The sequence below is a fragment of the Papaver somniferum genome, unplaced genomic scaffold (genome assembly GCF_003573695.1).
Source record: "Papaver somniferum cultivar HN1 unplaced genomic scaffold, ASM357369v1 unplaced-scaffold_47, whole genome shotgun sequence".
In the NCBI taxonomy this organism is placed as follows: domain Eukaryota; kingdom Viridiplantae; phylum Streptophyta; class Magnoliopsida; order Ranunculales; family Papaveraceae; genus Papaver; species Papaver somniferum.
In genome coordinates this window covers 898,880-909,106 of record NW_020647304.1, presented here as the reverse complement: position 1 = coordinate 909,106, position 10,227 = coordinate 898,880, and the positions used below count along the sequence as shown (strand labels likewise).

The window sequence follows — 10,227 nt, the reverse complement described above, 5'->3', positions numbered from 1 at the left end:
ATATATATATACACTTCTTGTAAAACTTCCATTGATAATAAGAAACCCTAATCATTCTTCTCCCGTGGACGTAGGCTATAGCCGAACCACGTTAAACTGTGTTTCTTCTTTAATCTGTTTTAGTTAACTGCATAACATCTTATGCAGATCCAATATTGACTGCATAACATCTTATGCATACTGCATAACATCTTATGCATACCAACATGGTATCAGGGGATCGTTAACGATCCTGGTCGTTTCTCTGTAATCAATTTTTTTGTTTCTCTGTGTGTTTACTATGGCACAATCAGATCATAATACTAGTTTGTGTTTAACCTCTGTCTTGCTGAATGATGTCAATTATGTAAGCTGGTCTAGGGCTGCTGCTCTTGCTCTTGGGGGTAAAAGAAAATCTGGGTATATTGGTGAGAATAGTACCTGTCCAGATGCTAAGGATCCAAAGTATGAAGATTGGGTTGCTGATGATCAACTTGTTCGCACTTGGCTTCTTCAGTCGATGGAACCACATATTTCGGAAATCTTCTCGTTCTCAGAATCTGCAAAGGATTTGTGGAAGTATGTTGCTTGTCTGTATGGCTTACGGAATAATGCTGCTCGGGTGTTTGAGATGAAACGTGAGATTGTTGAGGCTGAACAAGGTACGAAAAGTTTTACTGAGCATTTTGGTTATTTAAAAAAGAAGTGGGATGAACTGGATACATATCGTCCTCATACAACTGATGACAAAATTCTCTTGAAGAGGGTTGAGGAGGATAAAATCTTTGATGTGCTCAGTAGCGTCAAACCAGAGTATGAATCTCTTAGAAGCACTATTCTCATGAGTGCTGAACTGCCAAGTCTGTCTAATGTTTGTGCGACTGTGCAGCGTGAAGAGACGCGTAAGAAAGTTATGAATCCTAATTCTAAAAGCATTGTAGATCTGGATGCAGCTGAATCAAGTGCTCTTATGAGCTCCAAAGATGATAAACGACGAGCCATGCCATTTGATAAGGACAAGAATTCTCGTGCTAAGGGTACGAGAGAAGTTTTTCATTGTGATCATTGTAATAAAACTGGTCACACCAAGGATCGTTGTTGGGATATTTATCCTCATCTTAAAGATACTTTTGACAAAAATAAGCTTGTTCGAGCTGCTGTAGCTGACAATTCATCCTTTACCATAGACCAATTAAAGGATTTATTTAACCAGTTGGGTAATAAGACTGAGCGCAAGGCCAACCATACTTCAGGTAACCTACTAGCCTTTCTTACTACGCCTGTTTCCAACCGCCGAGTTTGGATTATTGATTCAGGAGCTACAGATCATATGGCAAATGATCCTTCGTCAGTCCATGCATTTATTCGCATCTCTCATAAAAATATGTCAGTTGCTAATGGCTCTACTGCTCCTGTGATGGGCAGTGGGAAAGTGCATTTTTTTCCAGATTGTCCGCCATCTAATGCACTTGTTGTTCCATCGTTTCCTACTCAGTTGTTATCTGTTGGTCAAATCACTAATTCTCTGATTGTGATGTTATATTTACTCCTACCTCGGTCATCTTTCAGGATCGAAAGACGAAGAAGACGATTGGTAGAGGCATCTTTTCTCATGGATTGTACCTGTTACGTTCTAGTGACATGGCATGTCTCACTCAAAGATCTACTCCGCAGTTCCATTATCATAAAAGACTTGGACATCCTTCTAGTCGTGTTTTGTCTAGGATTTTTCCCACATTTTCTGTCCAGACTCAAGTCTGTGATGTTTGTCAGTTTTCTAAACAATCTCGTTTTCCATTTCCTAATTCTGTGACTCGTGCTACAATGCCTTTTGAATTAATTCATTCTGATTTATGGGGTCCTGATCCAATTGATGTTATGATGGGTATAAGTATTTTGTTATCTTTATAGATGATTGGTCACGTGCTACATGGATCTATTTACTCAAATCCAAAACTGAAGTTTCATCTGTATTTGCGGATTTTCATTGTATGATACGCAACCAATTTGATGCACAGGTTAAAATCTTTAGATCAGATAATGGCACTGAGTTTGTCAAAGGCACTCTTCCAGGTTGTTTGCGTAGTAATGGTATTATCCATCAAACTAGATGTGTTGGTACTTCACAGCAAAATGGTGTTGCTGAACGGAAACTACGTCATATTCTGGAAACTACTCGTGCTCTTATGATTCAGATGCATGTTCCAAAGAAATTATGGTCTCATGGTTCTCTGACGGCCACTTATTTGATCAATCGTCTTCCTAGTCGTGTGCTTGAGTTCAAATCTCCATTGGAGGTTTTGAAACGTCATCAGCCTGGCATTTCTCATCTCAGAGTTTTCGGTTGTGTCTGTTACGTACATTTACAGGCAAAGCATCGTGATAAACTGGATTCACGGGCAACTAAATGTGTATTCTTTGGTTATTAATCTACAAAGAAAGGTTATATTTGTTATCATCCACCCACTAGAAAGCTACAGATTTCTCGTGATGTTGTATTTGATGAAGCAGTGGCTTACTTTCAGTGTGATTCTGGCAGTCGGTCTCAGGGGGATTGTTACACAGATTTGGCACCACTTCCAGTTATTACTGAGATACCTACTGCAACATATTCCCACAGAGACAATGGTGGTGGGGTAGAGTTGGTGGACTTACCTAATGCAGTGTTGGATGTGCATAATGAAGCAGTTCATGAAGAAGCTTCAGACAATAATGTTAGTGTTACTGAGGATAATACAGGATTACAAGATGTGCCACATCAAGTTCCAGAATCTGAGGTTATGGATCCACAAGATCATCATCCAGTGGTACCAATTGTCAGAACCTCAAGTCGTGAGAAGAAGGCTCCAGAAAAATACAAAGACATCTTTACATATCATTCCGCTGTGTATCCTATACAAGCACATTTAACTTATGATCATGTAGGTTCTTCACACTCTGCATTTCTAAGTGCTATATCTAGTCATCAAGAACCTAGAAACTACAATGAAGCAAAGTCTAATCCAAAATGGAGGGCACCAATGGAGAATGAGTTACGGGCCTTAGATGTAAATAATACATACAGTATTGTCAAGTTTCCTCCCGGGAAGAAGACTGTTGGATGTAGGTGGGTGTACAAAATTAAATATAGAAGTGATGGAACTGTTGAGCGTTATAAGGTAAGATTAGTGGCAAGAGTTTTTACTCAGAGATATGGAGAAGACTACACAGAAACCTTTGCACCAGTTGCAAAGATGAATACTTTTCGTGTTCTCATGTCTCTTGCAGTTAATAAAGATTGGAAATTGTTTCAAATGGATGTGAAGAATGCATTCTTACAAGGTGATCTAGAAGAAGAGGTATATATGAGTATACCACCTGGACACCCTCGAGAAGGAGAGAGGAATATGGTTTGCAAACTTAAGAAGGCAATATATGGTATAAAGCAATCACCACGTGCATGGTATGCAAAGCTAAGTTCAGTACTCATCCAGAATAAGTTCAAAAGGAGCTCTGCCGATTCTTCCTTGTTTATTAAAAGAAGTAATCTTGGTATAACTATAGTTCTAGTGTATGTTAATGACCTTGTGATTACAGGAGACAATCAACAAGAAATTAGAAATCTTAAAGCAATGCTTCATTCCAGATTTGACATCAAGGATTTAGGGATACTGAAGTATTTCCTGGGATTATAAGTTGCTTACTCAAAGAAGGGTATTTTTCTGAATCAAAGAAAATATGTGTTGGACCTGCTGAAGGCTACAGGAAAAATAGGAGTAAAGCCTTGTGATACTCCTACAGAAATTGGCAACAAACTTGATAATGATGGTGATGTGTTAAGTGATATTGGGTCATATCAAAGGTTAGTAGGCAAGTTAATTTATCTCACTGTTACCAGACCTGACATAGCACATGCAGTAAGCTTAGTCAGTCGTTATATGCATACACCTCGTGTTAAACATCTAAATGCAGTAACTAGGATTCTACAGTATTTAAAAGGATCACCAGGAAGAGGAGTTTTGATGACAAAGAATGAATCCTATTCAATTTCTAGCTACTGTATAACAGCATATTCAGATGCTGATTATGCTGGATGTCCAGTTGATCGTAAATCAACAACAGGGTACTGCATATTCTTTGGTGGTAATGTGGTTACATGGAGAAGCAAGAAACAAAATGTTGTTTCTCGATCAAGTGCTCAAGAAGAATACAGAGCCATGGCTTCAACAACTTGTGAGATTGTTTGGCTGCGAGCATTACTTAAAGATTTGGGTTTTCTGTCACCTCAGCCAGCTAAGATGTTTTGTGACAATCAAGCAGCGATACAAATCGCATCAAATACCACCTTTCATGAGCGTACAAAGCACATAGAAGTGGATTGTCATTTTGTTAGAGAGAAGGTATTGGCCAAAGTAATACGCACTCCCTTCGTTCGTAGTCATCAACAACTGGCAGATGTTTTTACTAAGGGTTTACCTGTCAAGCAATTCAATGGAATTCTATCCAAGTTGGGCTCCATTGATATCTTCGCACCAACTTGAGGGGGAGTGTTGGAACAAAGGAGAATATTTGGTTTCTCTATTTATGATTGGCTTACACTGCAAGAAAATATTCTCTAGATATGTTGCTATCTATACGAATATGTGGCATGTATAGGATATATATATACACTTCTTGTAAAACCTCCATTGATAATAAGAAACCCTAATCATTCTTCTCCCGTGGACGTACGCTATAGCCGAACCACGTTAAACTGTGTTTCTTCTTTAATCTGTTTTAGTTAACTGCATAACATCTTATGCAGATCCAATATTGACTGCATAACATCTTATGCATACCAACACCACCTCTCTTGCGCTTTTTTTTATCTTGTTCTCATCTTTTGTTATATATAGTCACCCACAACAATCGTACTTAAAACATCCAAACTAGTAAACTATCATATCCTTAAACAACAATCCTATTCTCTCGTTGTTCTTCTAATAGCATTTTAAGAATCCAATTCTTGGTTTTCTTGTTCCTAAAATTCGATACTGAGATAACCCCAAAAGGACATGTCACAGTTATGTTGGTGAAAGTTCTAAACTCAAGAAGAAATTTGTTGTTCCAGTGTGGTACTTGAACCAGCCTTCTTTCCAAGATTTTTAAGTCTAGCCGAAGAAGAATTTGGATTTGAACATCCAATGGGTGGGCTCACAATTCCTTGCAACCAAGCCTCTTTTTTTAATCTTGTTTCTCAGCTAAATGAATTGTGAGCAAACGACATCACCCAGTTCTCAAATTTTGTATGCTAGAATCATGTAAATATAATTTTTCATTACTGATATTAATTAATGAGAAGTATAGAAAGGAAAATTCTAAAGAAAATTGATTAAGTGATTTATTCTCCATCTTTAACTACTCTCATTGACTTCATTTTTTCGGCATATTGAAAGAGAGAAAGAATGACTCCCCGCAAAAGAAAAAAATGTTTTCTCTCTCCAACTCCATTCTCCGAACCTTAGTGATCTTCATCCCTGTTAGTGATTAAATTCCTTAGAGCCCATGTTACTTGCTGGGTACTCATGAAATAGAGCCCGACACTTAGCTTCTTGGAAGTAGTAGTCAACTAGGCCATCGTGTGTTCCAACAACCTAACAAGAAGAATTCACGTTGTTTAAAGATACATATCAGATTTGATAGAGAGTTCAAAACTGAATTTAACAGATTACCAGATTCCATTGTCCAGCACATGTTGCTCATCTATCGTAATGGTAGATAACTGGTCACATTTCTTTGTATGCTGCACACCTAGCAAGAACACAGTGAGTAAAAGAATACCACTAATTCTTGTAAACCTGCAAGCAAAGACAAACAAACAATCATCTTAAGTATGAGGAACCAAACCATGTGATAGTATACGTAATTCTCTATGAAGCACACCACATCTACAAATCCTTCTTCTTATTTCCACGGTCCACCTTAACTTTTTGGTAGGCACCTCACCAAATTATTGGTCTCTTCTACTAATCCATCATCTCTATTCTCCTCTATATATACATAAACACATTTCAAGAACTCAAACAACCATAACATCAAAGTATTCACGTCTTAAACATCTTCCTATAACATCGTTCAATCAAGTCTACATCCAGAAAATCTAATCTTCAACTAGCTTTAAGACTAAAGATATGGGTTTCGCTTTAACTTCAAAAATACTCCGGCGATCTTCTTCGAAAGGAAAGAATGATGAGAACGTGATCCCCAAAGGACATTTTGCAGTTTACGTTGGAGATACTCAAATCAAGAAGAGATTTGTTGTTCCAATATCATATTTGAAGCATACTTGTATCCAACAACTTCTAAACCAAGCTGGGGAAGAATTTGGGTTTGATTATCCAATGGGAGGTGTTACAATTCCTTGTAGCGAAGAAACATTTATGAATCTTAAATCTCAACTGAGTGACTTTTAATCAAGTGGAGAGAAAACTTCTCAACAGTTTTGTAATATAGGGTCGTGTTAATCTCTTGTACAAACTGATGATATTGAAATAGCAAATTTTAGTTAGAAATTATACATTTAATCAACCAAATGACAGTTATATATTCTTCGCTTGCACATCTTAATTAAGTATATATCCATTATGTATGAAGTTCTCCTATTAAGTTCTTTTAGGATCCTTAAATTGTCGACTCATAGTGTATACACGTACCACCCAAACCCAAAGTTACTGGAAATAAAAATAAAAAAAATGTGGCCAGGCTCTGCCCTTGGCATTGCAAAAAGTAATCCTCTTAATCGGAAACAAACATGCATGTAATCTGTTTGTCACAAGCATAGCTAGTGAAGGGAATGAAACAACTAGGCAAACATCAGCGCACCAAGAGTCATTCCAGGACGAGAAACCTGCTCCATGTCCTATAGTTAGCTCACAATACTTGTAACAATTGTCTGCTAATTTTGAAATGACTATCCAGCTACTAGACCCATAAGTCATATTAACTGGATGTGACAAAATTTGTGTCTGGTTAAGATTAAATTTAGCGATTATCACTTGTGTCCACAAAGCCTTTATCTTTCTCTAATGTAAAACCCTAAATTTAAATTTAAATTAAATTTAACGATTATCTTTCTCTTTTGTAAAGCGCCAAAAGCCACTTCAATAAAAGTGACAGATTCATCAAGTGGAAATTCTTTAAAAAAATTGAAATTAAAATGTATTCTCCTTAAAAAACAGTACGTAAATATCTGTTTTACTATCTAAGTTTTCTTATTCATGCCACTGTTTGCACTCAACAATCTGACAATCAAATTTAAACTCTCGTTAGGTTTGGAAGACCTATGTGTTAATATAAGATGTGTTTTTGAGTTATTAATATCACTTTGGGTCACCCTGTTTTACTGTATCCTTGGCATATCTTGGGTTCATATATTGCGAACAACTAAAATTAAGTAATGACCATGTTGATGTTGAGGAAGGCAATAATCCCATGTGAAATCCCTCATAGCAAAGGCGACGAGCCCACTAATTGTTGAAAAGACAACTCTTTCCTTACCACTCCTTTCATTTCCGCATTAACTTTAGCTCATAACATCTCTCAAATGGTAGGGCATAATATGTCGAAACATAAATACGTACAACTGCAATTACTTGCTTGACCACACAAGGAGTACCACAAAGGAGGCAAAACCATGTGATTAGGCTCAGCACTAGCCCAAATTGTTACAGACAAGCAAATGTTTGTTCACCACTCTTTTCATTGTCGCATTAAACTTGGGTAAGTTGAGTCTCTCTTTTCTTCTCATTTACACCTTAACTTTTTGGTGGGCACCGCCCCAAACTAATAATGGTCTATCCGCACTACTATCCATCATCTCCTCTATATATACAACAACACATTTAAAGAACTCAAACAACCAAAACAACAAAGTTTTCATATCTTAAACATTGTTCATTCAAGTATATCAAGAAAACCAAATCTTCAATCACCTTTCCTATTTCTCTTCATCTTTAACCAAAAGATCGATATGGGTTTCACTTTGACTTCAAGAATTCTCAGACGATCATTTTCGAAAGGCAAGAACGATGAGATGGTCATCCCTAAAGGACATTTTGCAGTTTACGTTGGAGAGACTCAAATCAAGAAGAGATTTGTAGTTCCAATATCATATTTGAATCATATTTGCATCCAGGAACTTCTAAACCAAGCAGGGGAAGAATTCGGGTTTGATTATCCAATGGGAGGTGTTACAATTCCTTGTAGCGAAGAAACGTTTATGAATCTTACATCTCAATTAAATGACTTGTGATCAAGTGTTGAGAAAATTTCTCAACAATTTTGTAAAATAGGTTCCTGTTAATCTCTTGTACAAGCTGACAACATTGAAATACAAAAATTTATTAGTAGGAGAACTTCATACATTCCATCATTTTTTAGCTTTAGCGTTAGTTTCCTGCTGACAAGTATTGCAGCACAACAGTTCCCTTCTCTTCTGTATATACGAGATTCTAAGTAGTGTAGACTGCGTAGTCACATTATAATCTCAATAAAAATAGTTTTAGTTATCCGTTTTACAGCTTTAACAACCGGTACAATTAAGAAGATGACCTTTCGCCGTGGTATTTTAATAGATATAATATGGGACTGATCCTAATAATTTAGTTTAGGGTGATAAATCTAAGACTCAACTTCCGTGTTTGAGTGATACGTACATACACCGTGAGTCGATAATTTATGTAACTAAATTGAAAAATTGGTGGATAATTGTAAAATAACATGGGTTTGTCACTAGTTCAATCAGATAGATAACTTTTTAAGGGTCAAACTGGGGAAGTATTTGAATCAGCCGTATAGGATGGTATTCTTAGGTAACTTTAATGATAGGGCTTATGTGGACATTGAAGGTTTCTACATGGAGAATGCTTCTATTAGGTTAGGTTTCTACATGGAGATGTCTTAGACATCATTTTCGAAAGGCAGGAACGAATATTATAAAATCTCTTAAAAGGTAGGGATAAATATGAGAAACACAGGATCCCCGTACGTATACACCGGATTAGTGGCCTGCCGTGAGAACAGAGTTACGGTCCGAAACCTTAGAAAACAAGTAGCAAGTCAAGTTTACTAATGAAATGCAAAAACAAAGGAACTGAGGCCTAAACCAACTAGTGCTTCCGAGTTCCAAAAATGGTATAGACTTCATGCGACTAAAAACCACAATTTTATTCTTTTTAACCAACGCTGAAATAAAAAAGAAAAACTGTGACTAGAAGGTTCCTAAAGTACCATAAGGACTTGTTGCCCATTATCCAAGCAAGTACCTTAAACGTAAACTCTAAACAAACGAAAGGCAATCTATTTCTTAGTAATTCCAATCCACGCATTTGTGTTATCAGTAATCTGAATAAGACAAACTAATGGACCCCTGAATGAGGTTGTGTATGATAGATATGGAACATGCGATAGGGCACATTGAAACCAAATGGTAGGGCATAATATGCTTGAACTATATTAATACGTACAACTGCAACTACTTACTTGACCACACAAGTAGTACTTCAAAGCAGGCAAAACCATGTGATTAGGCTCATCAGGAACCCAAATTGTTATAGACAAGCAAATGCTTCTTCACCACTCTTTTCAGCACCACTAATTTGTAGTTCCAATATCATATTTGAGTCATACATGTGTCCAAGAACTCCTAAACCAAGCTGGGGAAGAATTTGGGTTTGCTTGTCCAATGGGAGGTGTTACAATTCATTGTAGCGAAGAAACATTCACTACAAAAAAGAAGGCTTCTAGGGACGGCCACTTCCAAGAAAAACGTCCCTAGTAGGTAGTTGTTGGGACAGCCCACTCTAGCCGTCCCTAGTGATGTGTATTTTGGGACGGTGTGGCATAAACCATCCCAATTGTTTCTTTAGTAGGGACTACTCATGTCTGACCGTCAGTATTGGTCCACTAGTAGGGACGAATTCGTCTCAGCCGTCCCAATTAAATAGATTATACCGTTGGTAATTTAATTATTTTACGCCCCAGAGTATAGTGAAATATTTTTCAGTTTCTTCTTATTCTTCTCCCGATCAGAAACATTTTTCTGTTTTTATTTTTTCCTGAAAACCCTAAAATTAAATTTCCACGAAGTCGCAGCTGAAGACAGCCATCATCCATCTTCACGAAATCTTCAGGAATCGATACCATCTCTGTGAAATCTTCACTTTCTTCTCCATCTCCACTAAGAAATCGAATCATGGAAACTTAGGGTAAGAATCTCTTTCTCAGCTTCGT

The 10,227-nt window shown here is 37.1% G+C and overlaps 1 long non-coding RNA gene across 2 annotated transcripts; it reads right to left on the bottom strand.

The window, feature by feature from the left end:
* Nucleotides 1–5,262: 5,262 nt before the first annotated feature.
* Nucleotides 5,263–6,157, bottom strand: LOC113342796. Of its 2 annotated transcripts, XR_003356847.1 has the most exons (3): nucleotides 5,845–6,157; nucleotides 5,670–5,740; nucleotides 5,263–5,591 (listed from the first exon to the last, which is right to left on the bottom strand). It is a non-coding gene; the product is annotated as an uncharacterized LOC113342796 (long non-coding RNA). The 2 variants fall into 2 exon arrangements; XR_003356846.1 differs by having other exon boundaries at nucleotides 5,670–6,157.
* Nucleotides 6,158–10,227: the final 4,070 nt, after the last annotated feature.